General features: G+C 54.0%; 1 non-coding gene across 1 annotated transcript in view; it reads right to left on the reverse strand.

Annotated features, from left to right (window-relative positions):
* LOC124774220 overlaps nucleotides 1–1,494 on the reverse strand; it is a 1,909-nt gene extending 415 nt beyond the window's left edge. Inside the window, exon 1 of the ribosomal RNA XR_007015210.1 lies at nucleotides 1–1,494. This exon is cut by the window's left edge and continues 415 nt beyond it. This is a non-coding gene — a ribosomal RNA (small subunit ribosomal RNA).
* Between the last annotated feature and the right edge of the window lie 3,506 nt (nucleotides 1,495–5,000).

A 5,000-nucleotide genomic window follows, 5' to 3' on the forward strand; every position in this document is an offset into this window, starting at 1 on the left:
CTCTAAGAAGAAAAGTAATCGCTGACAGCACGAAGGATGTCACGCGACTAGTTAGCAGGCTAGAGTCTCGTTCGTTATCGGAATTAACCAGACAAATCGCTCCACCAACTAAGAACGGCCATGCACCACCACCCACCGAATCAAGAAAGAGCTATCAATCTGTCAATCCTTCCGGTGTCCGGGCCTGGTGAGGTTTCCCGTGTTGAGTCAAATTAAGCCGCAGGCTCCACTCCTGGTGGTGCCCTTCCGTCAATTCCTTTAAGTTTCAGCTTTGCAACCATACTTCCCCCGGAACCCAAAAGCTTTGGTTTCCCGGAGGCTGCCCGCCGAGTCATCGGAGGAACTGCGGCGGATCGCTGGCTGGCATCGTTTATGGTTAGAACTAGGGCGGTATCTGATCGCCTTCGAACCTCTAACTTTCGTTCTTGATTAATGAAAACATACTTGGCAAATGCTTTCGCTTCTGTTCGTCTTGCGACGATCCAAGAATTTCACCTCTAACGTCGCAATACGAATGCCCCCGCCTGTCCCTATTAATCATTACCTCGGGTTCCGAAAACCAACAAAATAGAACCGAGGTCCTATTCCATTATTCCATGCACACAGTATTCAGGCGGGCTTGCCTGCTTTAAGCACTCTAATTTGTTCAAAGTAAACGTGCCGGCCCACCGAGACACTCAATAAAGAGCACCCTGGTAGGATTTCAACGGGGTCCGCCTCGGGACGCACGAGCACGCACGGGGCGGTCGCACGCCTTCGGCTCGCCCCACCGGCAGGACGTCCCACGATACATGCCAGTTAAACACCGACGGGCGGTGAACCAACAGCGTGGGACACAAATCCAACTACGAGCTTTTTAACCGCAACAACTTTAATATACGCTATTGGAGCTGGAATTACCGCGGCTGCTGGCACCAGACTTGCCCTCCAATAGATACTCGTTAAAGGATTTAAAGTGTACTCATTCCGATTACGGGGCCTCGGATGAGTCCCGTATCGTTATTTTTCGTCACTACCTCCCCGTGCCGGGAGTGGGTAATTTGCGCGCCTGCTGCCTTCCTTGGATGTGGTAGCCGTTTCTCAGGCTCCCTCTCCGGAATCGAACCCTGATTCCCCGTTACCCGTTACAACCATGGTAGGCGCAGAACCTACCATCGACAGTTGATAAGGCAGACATTTGAAAGATGCGTCGCCGGTACGAGGACCGTGCGATCAGCCCAAAGTTATTCAGAGTCACCAAGGCAAACGGACCGGACGAGCCGACCGATTGGTTTTGATCTAATAAAAGCGTCCCTTCCATCTCTGGTCGGGACTCTGTTTGCATGTATTAGCTCTAGAATTACCACAGTTATCCAAGTAACGTGGGTACGATCTAAGGAACCATAACTGATTTAATGAGCCATTCGCGGTTTCACCTTAATGCGGCTTGTACTGAGACATGCATGGCTTAATCTTTGAGACAAGCATATGACTACTGGCAGGATCAACCAGGGAGCTGCGTCAACTAGAGCTGAGCAGCCGGCCGCCCGGGAGTGTGTCCCGGGGGCCCGCGCGAACACGCAAGCGTCCGCTCAATCATTCTGCAAACAGGAGGAGGCTGAGCTCCCCTGCACAATACACCTCGAAACCCTCTCAGGTCCCGGCGGCGCGCAGCGCCGTCCCAAGTACTTGGTCGGGTTCGAGAGAGGCGCAATCGCCCGGAGTTAGGCGAGTAGACGCTTTCGGTGCGACCACCCGTGCTCCCAACTGAGCTTGCCGCTGCCGACAGAGGCCCGGGAGCGTGCTGTCGTGGCATTGCCGGCGGGAGACAACACGCGCCACCTACGGTGACCGGCAGCTCCAACGCCAGCGCCACAGAAGGACAAAAGCCCCACTTGGGTGCCGAAGCGAACTCTCCCAGCACAGCGCACGCGCCAACACATCCGCACAGCTGCGATACAAACCACCAGCGAGAACCGCTGGGGCGACCGAGCAGCAGACGGCGTCGCGGCGCCGAGCGCCGGGCGGCGGCGCATCCTCAACGCACACAGTCCTCAATCGGACCAGCACACTGAAGATGTCCACCGCGCTTCGCACCGGGCCCGCGAGGACCTACTTTGGCCGCACGGCGCCGCGCGCAGGGTGCGCCGGCGCGCAGCTGCGACGCCTGCCGCGTCCGTCGGCCGGCGCGCCTGCCACTGGCCGCCCCCACCAGCCGGCTGTAGCGCGTGCGCCCACGCACCGCGCGGCCAGCACGCCGGGAGGCGCCCCCTCACCGGCCGGGGACGGTCCCACCCAGCCACCGCCGCGTATCGCTTCACACCCAGATGCCGTTCAGTTTCATCGGCATGGTGGGTATCGCTGGAACAACCGGTTAGTACCTCAACCTATCGTCGCCATCACCGATTCACCCCTAGCGAGAACAACCGCACCACAACGGGTTACCATTTCTTCATTTGCGTAACTTCACCAGCAAACGTAGGCGTCCATCGCCATTAGCAACTTCAACGATTATTGCATGCCTGTGTCAGGTGTCACGCCACACTACGTCTGCCCACATACACGCAACAAAATGTGCACGCCTAGACAATACGTGGAAGGTGGCCCCCGTACGTATGCGATGTCCATTGCTCGAACGACTGTCAACCGGCCTCTGTAGCATGTCGCAGATATGGAACGCGGTGCACCATGCTATCACGGTGTTTGAGGAGAGACGACTAGGTCCGAATACATCAACACACAGCTCATGCTGATCGCCATCCACGGCGTCCGTTCCTCCCACACGTCTCTATGGCGTACCACACTGCAATCCAGCTCTCATAGGGAGACGACACGTAGCTGCGTGCACAATATTTGCACTGTATGGTCCGCCGTTTTTGGGCGCAGTCGTTGTACGGTCACACATGTGCCACGATGTATCATTCAGTACATAAGGACGAATGTGCAGTACAGATTGTGGTTTATGCGTACGACATCAGCGGACAGTTGACACAGGCCGCACCACAACGTAGCCTGAGTACGTCGCATGCGAAGGGCATTGAACATGCAAACTTCTCACCAACCAGCTTGCGAAGGCAGGGGGCAAGGTGGGGACGTGGGGAGGGGTGGGGGGGGGGGGCGGCATGTACGTCCTGCTGCCATCCACATAACAGTGTACAGCAGGAGCATGTGGAAAGTCAGCAAGACTTGCAAGGTGTTTAACATGAAGCGATACACAGGGGAGCGGGCAGTGCGAGTAGCGAACTATATTGCGAGGGTTGCGGGTGGGCAACACTACACTAATTGAACGAGTCGTATAACAATTACAGAGCAGGTTTAGGCGACAACGTGGGTTACGTTAGCGGACAACGTGGGTTACGTTAAGGCACAACGTGGGTTACGTTAAGGCACAACGTGGGTTACGTTAAGGCACAACGTGGGTTACGTTAAGGCACAACGTGGGTTACGTTAAGGCACAACGTGGGTGACGTTAAGGCACAACGTGGGTTACGTTAAGGCACAACGTGGGTTACGTTAAGGCACAACGTGGGTTACGTTAAGGCACAACGTGGGTTACGTTAAGGCACAACGTGGGTTACGTTAAGGCACAACATGGGTTACGTTAGGGCACAACATGGGTTACGTTAGGGCACAACATGGGTTAGGTTAGGGGACAACATGGGTTAGGTTAGGGGACAACATGGGTTAGGTTAGGGGACAACATGGGTTAGGTTAGGGGACAACATGGGTTAGGTTAGGGGACAACATGGGTTAGGTTAGGGGACAACGTGGGTTAGGTTAGGGGACAACGTGGGTTAGGTTAGGGGACAACGTGGGTTAGGTTAAGGCACAACGTGGGTTACGTTAAGGCACAACGTGGGTTACGTTAAGGCACAACGTGGGTTACGTTAAGGCACAACGTGGGTTACGTTAAGGCACAACGTGGGTTACGTTAAGGCACAACGTGGGTTACGTTAAGGCACAACGTGGGTTACGTTAAGGCACAACGTGGGTTACGTTAAGGCACAACGTGGGTTACGTTAAGGCACAACGTGGGTTACGTTAAGGCACAACGTGGGTTACGTTAAGGCACAACGTGGGTTACGTTAAGGCACAACGTGGGTTACGTTAAGGCACAACGTGGGTTAGGTTAAGGCACAACGTGGGTTAGGTTAAGGCACAACATGGGTTAGGTTAAGGTACAACATGGGTTAGGTTAAGGTACAACATAGGTTAGGTTAAGGTACAACATAGGTTAGGTTAAGGTACAACATAGGTTAGGTTAAGGTACAACATAGGTTAGGTTAGGTTAGGTTAGGTTACACGTTGTTGTAAGGAAAGGTGTAGGGGGGGGGGGCGGGGGCGGCAGGTTCGTTGATAGTGATTATAGTAAGTGAATGCTTGTGACATGATCAGATTTGTCACGTCAGGATGCACCTTTGGCTTATTAGAGGCGGCGCTCCAATTCTATGCTTGTGTGAGACCTGTGTCTTTGACTCATGTCATTGTTTGTGCGCTGTGACAGGAGGTACTATTGTGATGTTGGGTGCACCGTTGTATAGGACATGTGTGGGTGTTGGTGCCTGGTCTGCGCAATGGTGGATGTCGAAAGGCTGGGATATTGTATTTTCCGCATGGACCTCCTGGTCTGGTTGTGATAGTGTGGATTGTGTAATGTGGCGGAGAAGATGCACTGGATGTTGTTCCATGCTGGTGCTTACATATTGTATGTGCGCCTGTTAGAAGCAGAGAGTGGTGCGTGATCAGAGTGTCTGGCTGACGTGTGGTTCCCATTGTGGGCAGACTCTTTCAGCATGTATACGGACAGTTGTGTATATTTGCTGTAGTTTGATGGCTCTGCATTGATTACTAATCAGCGCCGTGTGTACGGGTAATCTGGTTCCAGTCCAAAATGTTCCATCTGTGTACATTAGTGACAAAGACTCCCCCCATGCAGTGGGGCTCGGTCTGTTATAGCTCTTCCGCGTAATATATTTGCCCCACGTTTTTGCGACTGCGAGTGCGAGTGCAACGCGCATGGG

The sequence above is a fragment of the Schistocerca piceifrons genome, unplaced genomic scaffold, assembly GCF_021461385.2.
Source record: "Schistocerca piceifrons isolate TAMUIC-IGC-003096 unplaced genomic scaffold, iqSchPice1.1 HiC_scaffold_961, whole genome shotgun sequence".
NCBI classification, from domain to species: Eukaryota; Metazoa; Arthropoda; class Insecta; order Orthoptera; family Acrididae; genus Schistocerca; species Schistocerca piceifrons.